Below are 8,460 nucleotides of genomic sequence, written 5' to 3'. Positions count from 1 at the left end.
CAGAATCAGTGTATGCAGTATGGTTTAGCTCACCCCCTGAATATACCAGCATATATTCTCTCATTCTCCTAAGATACTTGGGAATGTGCTTTACTGCAATCCAGTGTTCCAAACCAAGATTTGATTGATAACGACTTACAATCCTAACTGCATAACATATGTTGGGCCTAGTACACAACACACCATACATTACACTCCCAACTGCTGAAGCATAGGGATACTTTCTCATATCCTCTTCCTTCTGAGGTGTCTTGGGACATTGTTCCTCGGAGAGAGAAATTCCATGTCTGGTCGGTAATTGACCTTTCTTGGAATTCTCCATAGAGAATCTTTCAAGCACCTTATCTATATAATTAGCCTGAGAAAGTGTCAAGAGCTTGTTCTTCCTATCCCTTAGGATTTGGATGCCCAGAACATAGCTCACCTAGCCCAAATCTTTCATTTGGAACTTTTCAGCTAACCATTTCTGTAACGCCCCAACTCCTGGGACCGTTACGGTGTGCCTTGTAAACAGTGCTAAGCTCGCTAATCGAGTCATTTGGCCAAAATTGTGAACTAAGTATGATTAGCGGTTTAGGGATTAAAAACCTTGGCTAGGATGTAACGTTTCACTAGAACGTTTAATATATACATTGGGATCTCGAAAATAAAATTTCAGAGTCTATTACAGAAAATATTTACAACAGGCCGTTCTAAGCGGCAAAACAGGGTTCAACCCTAGTTCCACTTTAAACCTTGGCCGTGGCGGACGAGCAGCTGCATATGTACACGCCATCACCTAAGCTCTCCAACTCAAGGATGGTCTAGCTTCCTCTTGCCTTTACCTGCACCATGTAGCACCCGTGAGCCGAAGCCCAGCAAGAAAACACAATAAAGCATGATATAATATCAACAACGATCATAATAACCATTCAGGACTATCAGTCCAAGCAAATAGGTGACAATAGCCGAAAGTCACGATAATGAGCATAGCTCCCTCTAGCCATGTGATGATAGGGTCACTAGGGCTTAACTGATAAGTGATTCTTTCATAAGTTTGATCAGGACAGGTGCATGGTGAATGGTCACCAACATAACCTTCCTCCCGACTCTAGAGTCGTGCTATGGACAACGTCCCCTAGCCATGTGACAAACAGTCACCGGGGTCATATACCTTGGCTATAAACATCTGGTCATAGACCAGGCAAGCGCTTATAAGTTCTTCAACCTTAGGGTCGGTCCCGCACTAATGCCATGGAGCTTTTCAATGCGTGATCATCGACCTTAGGGTCGGTCTGGCATTAGTGCCTTAGAGCCACTCAATGCACGATTCTCGACTTTAGATTCGGTCCAGCATTAATGCCATGGAGCCATTCAATGCATGATTCATCGACCTTAGGGTCGGTCTAGCATTAATGCCATAGAGCCATTCAATGCGTGATTCTCGACTTTAGAGTCGGTCCCTGACTAGTCAGTGTCATACACAAGTAAGTCATGCCGCCAATCATATATCACATGTTCCATATCCATAAACAAGGTATTCAGCATGCTTACTAAACAGGTATTAGTACAATTAGGACCATGCATAAACACAGAGGCTCAAGCTCTGGACGATATCATACTCAGTATACAAAGCATGTCCTAATCACATGTTTTTCATGCAACATATGCAATATCCAGCAATCCAACATGCATTAATAATAGCTATGCATGTCATACTTATTAATCAACCAACATGCATCAATAATATCCATGCATGTCATACTCGCTAACCAACCAACATGCATCAATAATAGCCATGCATGTCACATATACACAGGGTGCAGTTTTCTTACCTCAAAGTCGAGCTAGAACGATTAAAAGGACGACCCTTGAGAACGATCAACTTTTAGTCCTTTAGCGGTCACCTAGTCATAACCAAATATAAGGTATCATCAATAAAAATGATCAACATAAGTTCCCAAATCAATATCTAGCCTCCGGAACATCAATCCCCACTTAACCGGGTACTAGGTTCAACCTCGAGGCCTATGGCTTGAATCCCCAAGCTAAAAACATGTTTTTGGTCAAGATGGCCTTAAGGGCCGCGACCCTCCCCAGCTGCGTTGCAGCGCGCCCTCAAACAGAGAGGGTCCTCCCCTGCCAGACGCCAAGGGCCACGGCGCACCACAGCCGCGGCGTGGCGCCCAGCCCAGACCAGCAATATGCCCATGCACGAACCCAATTTTTCCCCTGTGTTTTTCCTCCCAAACTAGTCCTTCAAATCAACCCAAAACCTCTCCCAAACACTCATTTAAACCTCCATACATCACCCATAACCTCCCTTCATCAAAACCCAATCTAACCATCAATCAAAACCCCTTTAAATCCAAACTTCCAACAAGAATCAAAGGCTGAAAACCAAAGCTTAAAAACAGAGCACACCATTAAATTCATAACTGGAACTCACCTCAAACACGGTTTTGAATCCCCTTTAATGGCTGAAACAAGCTCCCTAGCTGCCACCTTTGATTTCCTAGCTCAAAACCTCAAGATGGCTCTCAAAATTTGGAAGAAAGATGGAGGAGAGTTTGTACGGGAGAGAAAGGAAGAGAGGATGAGGATGGCTCTGTTTTAGTTCTTTATTTTCTATAGCCTTCATGTCATATATATCCTTAGGGTTAAAAGACCATAATGCCCTTAAGCCAAATAAATCCCCCTAAAGGCTTCCGAGGGTAAAACCGTCCTTTCCAGCCTATCTCGTTAATTATAATTAACGCTCTCCAATTCCCGCTATTCCCAAATACCAATAAATCATATCCCATTACCCGTTAATTCCCGGTAATGCTCTAATCATTAAATTCACCCCGAGACTCACCCCGAGCCCCGAACTTAAACCCGTTATGACTAGACTGAACACTTACATCTCATGATCGTCTCATGTCAAATAGCCCGAACCAATCCACCCTATAATGTGGCTATATTAATTAATCTCAATCATGCACCCAAAATACACAATTACGCCCACAACGGCCAAATTACCAAAATACCCTTATAATAATAAATACTCCCATATGCATGCATTCACCATCATATAATAATATAATTCACGTAAACATGCATATAATCATTAAATACTATAATAAATCAATTATGGCCCTCCCGGCCTCCTAATCAAGGTCCTAAACCTTATTAGGAAATTTGGGGCATTACAATTTCTTTACGTTTAACAATGTCTCTACATTGTTCCCAATGAGAAAAATGTCATCAACATAATAACTAAGAAAACCACCACTTTTCCTTTGATGTATTTATATAGACATGCTTCATCGACATTCTGTTCGAAGCCATATGTTTGAATTGTTTCATCAAAAGTGATATTCCAAAATCTAGATGCTTATTTTAATCCATAAATAGATTTCAATAACTTGCACACTTTTTGATCTTCCCCTTTCTTTATGAACCCTTCTGGTTGTACCATATAAATGCTTTCATCAAGATAGCCATTCAGAAATGCTATCTTGACGTCCATTTTCCATATCTCATAATCATTGGCAGCCACTATGGATAAGAGGATACAAATGGAGTTGAGCATGGCCACATGAGAAAATGTTTCTTCATAATCAACATCTTCTCTCTGAGTGTAACCTTTGGCTACAAGCCTCGATTTGAAAGTATCCACTTTCCCATCTACACCTCTTTTCTTCTTGTATATCCACTTACACCCTATGGGTCTGACATCTTCAGGTGGATCCACAAGTTCCCAGACAGAATTAGAATACATTGATTCCATTTCTTGGTTTATGGATTCTTGCCATTTCTCTTTTTCAGGATCATCCATTGCCTCTTTAAAGGTTAATCGATTGTCCTTGTCTGTATCATAAACAAGGACATGTGCCTCATGTTCGTAGCGAACAAGTTGTCTCACAATCCTCCCACTACGACGTTGCACTAAGGTTTCTTTTCCAGGAATCATGTTTTCTCAGTTTTTCATTTATCATTTAATGATGAAGATGATTATGATGGAATCTTATCAGTTGTGAGTTCCTCCAATACTACCTTGCTCTAAGGTTTATAGTTATTCATATAGTCATGCTCAAGGAAGGTCGCATTTGTTGAAACAGATACCTTTTGATCCTTGGGACTATAGAAATAACCACCTCTTATTTCTAGAGCATAGCCAACAAAAATGCACACTTTCGACCTTGATTCAAGTTTCCCTGATATAGGTCTAAGAACATGAGTAGGACAACCCCAAATGCGAAAATGGTGCAAACTAGGTTTGTTTCCATTCCACAGTTCCAGTGGCATTTTTCTAATGGTCTTAGATGAGACTACATTCAAAATGTATGTCGTCGTTTGAAGTGCATATCCCTAGAGTGAGAGAGGAAGTGAAGAGTAGCTTAACATAGATCTGACCATGTCCAACAAGGTCTTGTTTCTTCTTTCAGAAACACCATTTTGCTGTGGTGTTCCTGGTGTTGTGAGTTGGGATAGAATACCATGCTTCAGCAAGAAATCTTTGAATTCTAAATCCAAATATTCTCCACCTCGAGCAGATCGAAGTGTCTTTAAAGTCTTACCTAACTTCTTCTCAGCTTCAACTTTGAATTCTTAAAACTTACCAAAGGTTTCAGATTTCTTAAGCATTAGGTAAGTATGACCATATCTTGAGTAATCGTCAATAAAACTGACGAAATACTCATACCCACCTCTTGCTTATACAATGATTGGACCACAGACATCGCTGTGTACAAGCTCCAAAGGTTCTTTGGCTCTATTGCCTTTCTCTGAGAAAGGACATTTGGTCATTTTACCTTCTAGATAAGATTCACAACCCAGAGGAGTTCCAACTCTTAGTTCTCTCAAAGGTCCATCTTTTGTTAACCGGTTTATCCTATCTATACCTATATGACCAAGTCTAAGATGCCAAAGATATGTGTCATCCTCGTTTGAAACTTTTTGTCTTTTGTTACCTTGCGGTTTTGCTACTTTAAATAATTCGAAATTATTGAGCGTTTGTTCGTTTTAATGATAATGATAAAGTCCAAATATTTTAATTGCATGTCTCAAGAAAAAATTAAGAATAATCAAATTATAAATAAAATATTATAAAGTCATTACATGCAATAAAATTCCAAATTAACTAAAAATTGAACTAAACATTGTTCAAACAACAATAAAATTTTCTTTTAATAAAAATAAAGAATTTTAAATAATGAACTTTCTTTAACGCTTTCTTGAACTAGATGATTTTCCTTTTTTCCACTTTATGATCTTCATCAGCAACCTTCTTGAACTGTTAGATTCATACATTTACACAGAAGAATAAACATTGTTAGTGGACCCTGAGTTAAGAGCTCAGAATGACAAATCTTTTTCCACTTAGTTATAAGAACAAATAAATCATATTTACTGTAACGACCTAAATTCTCTAATGTGGCTTAGATCTTGGATTAGGGGGCGAGGAGGGCTATAATTGATTTATTATGCCATTATGTGATTAAATGCATGATTATATGATGATAATTGCATGCATGTGGGTCCACTTTTCATTGTAAGGGCATTTTGGTAATTTTTCCCTATGAGGGCATATTGGTATATTTTCATGCATGGTGGTGAGGTATGGATGAGGCCACATTATTATGTGGATATGTTCGAGCTATTCGGCATGAGACGATCCTAGAATGCAAGTTAGCGGTTTTGTCATAACGTGGTCAATTATTGAGATGTTGAGTAATGAGAATGATTATTTTATGATATATTAGGAGTTAGTGAAATCAGGAGGAAATTCTGGGAATTTTGACTATTTGACCCCCAGGGGGCGTTTTTGGGACCCCGAGCATTAGGATTTACTTGAGGTTACTTAAGTTTGAAGTAACCTGTCAGAAGGAAAATACGTTCAAACACTTTTTCTCTTCCTCTCGTTATCCTTTTTTTACTGTTCGTCTCATTTTTGAAGGAAACTTGAGTTTTAGGACTCAGATTCAAGTGAGGATCGAGTTATAGCAATTCTAGGGAAGATTAGAAGCTTATTAATCGAAGGATTTAGCGAGAAACGACTCAATCAGAGGTAATCCAAGCTTTAAGTTTTGAGTTTTCGAGTTTCTAAGCTTTGAATTGGATTTTATGTGTTGATGAGTTTTTGAGTTGTTTGAGCCTCGGGTTTTGATGATTTTAGATCATTGGGATGTTTGGGAACTTTAATTTTGGGATTTGGATATGTTTGGATAGGTTTTTGGAGTGATTTAAAAGGGGAAAAATGAAGCTTTTTGGTTGAGTCCAGGTGGGGTCGCGGCTCTGTTCTTGGGCGCCGCGGCCCGAGCTAAGTGAAGATGAGAGAGGAGGCTGAAGGGCGTTGGGGCCACGGTGCGAGGTGCAAGCTGAATGTGGCTGGCGTCTCTGTTTGGGAGGTGGGCTGTGGCTCAGTTGTGTGGGGCCACAATGCTTGAGGGCAAATTGGTCCAAAGTGGTGTTTTAATTGTGGGAACTCAAACCTTAGGCCTCAGGATCGTTCCTATTACTCGGTTTAGTAGGATTCGATGTCATGGAGGCTAGGTCTTGGTACGGGAACCTTTCATTAGTTATTTATTGATGAGATTCCATATTTGGTTATGACTAGATTACTGCTAAGGAACTTAAGGACTAATCGTTCTCAAAGGTCGTCTTTTATTATTTCTCACTCGAACCAAAGGTAAGAAAACTGCACCCGGTATGTGACATGCATGATTATTGATGAGGCATGTTGAGTGCTCTATATGTGGACATTGATTGCATATTAAATGCTCAAAAATCTTGCTTACTTGTGAGTGGTACTGATTTATTAGTCAGAATCAGCAATGGTGTCAGTAATGACTGTGAAGCTGTGACTTATAAGTCAGGTTCGACAGTAGAACTGAGCACTGGTCGTATGGAATTAACCTATGAGTCAAGAACGGTATTAGCGTGTTTAACGCAAGACGAAAAGATTAGATGTAATCGACATAAGAATTATCAACATAAGTATGAAATGCTTGACCGACCTTAAGTTCGATGAAAACAAAAGTGCTTGTCTAGTCTAAAGGCTAGTTACTTAGAGTCAGAGCCAAAAAAAGGCTCAGGTAACCGTAATGTCACATGGCTTAGGGTGCGGAACCCTTCGTGACTTATTAGTTACTTATCTGGTTTAAGTTCGTGACTTATTAGTTACTTATCTGGTTTAAGTTCGCGACTTATTAGTTACTTATCTGGTTTACGTTCGTGACTTATTAGTTACTTATCTGGTTCAAGTTCGTGACTTATTAGTCACTAATCTGATTGGACTGCAAACCCTAAAATGATTACCATAATCATTTATTGATATTGCAGACATGCAGTTATAAGTTTTCTTGTTGAGCCTTGGCTCACGGGTGCTATGTGGTGCAGGTAAAGGGAAAGAAAAGCTCACCCAGCCTTGAGTCGAGAGCTTAGGTGGCGATGTGTACATATGTGGCCGCTTGACCACCACGGCCATGGTGTTTCTTAAAGGAACTAGGGGTTAACCCTATATTTTGCCGCTTAGATTGGCGGGTTGTAATTTTTATACTGTAATGACCATTTTGGATTGAAATAACTTTGTAAACACTTTTATGGGCCCATGTACAGTTTTATGTTTTAAATAAAATTTATCCATTCCTTTTAATCAAGATTTTTTACCTTAGCCTATTAATAACACCTAGATGCACATTTGTAACCAAATGACTCGTATAGCGAGTTAAGCACTGTTTAAAGTTCACAGTAACGGTCTTGGAGTAACCAAGGCGTTACATTTACCTTTCTTATTCTTCATAAATTCAGCGATCATTTCACACTTGGCCGATAGGATTTCATTCTCATAAAACCACTTATCATATATGTGTCCATAAGTAGTATGGATGGCCTCCCAAATATCATATCCAGATTTAAGGTTTTGTAGAATATTTTTGGTCTCTATATTCACTAATTGGAGTAAATAATACCTAGCCATATTATTTATTCTTAACTACTTGGCGTACTCAAACTGATCAATCACTGAAGCATCTATTGGTAGTGTTTACCCTAAAAGATACTACTTGCTGACGTGGCAAGATTAATGTGCATGTGGCTTGCATGTGACTATTTAGTGATTACATCTAGGTCGACCAGCGATCAGGATGTGTTACTCGATGGATTTAATAATGATACTTAATCATACGACAGAAGATGTGTTGAATATGCAACCAGGTCTGGTCGTGATAACGAAGCCATATTTCAAATACAGTTATAAGTCAGATATTTCTAAGATATTTGACCCTATTTTTATGTAAAGATTATGTTTTTTTGTTATTTCTTAAATATGCTTAAATCAACATTTATGTAAAGGTCATCGGCCCATAGGTAGATTCTTCAGCATATACATAGGACACAAGGGACTCTTTGAAAGAGGGACGCAATAATTGGTATTTGGAGAGAATCAGTGTTATTGATATAAAAACCTTTGTATTCTTTTTGGAGCTTGTGAAACTC

The sequence above is a fragment of the Humulus lupulus genome, chromosome 2 (genome assembly GCF_963169125.1).
Source record: "Humulus lupulus chromosome 2, drHumLupu1.1, whole genome shotgun sequence".
Lineage (NCBI taxonomy): Eukaryota > Viridiplantae > Streptophyta > Magnoliopsida > Rosales > Cannabaceae > Humulus > Humulus lupulus.
Note: the sequence above shows the minus strand (reverse complement) of the source record.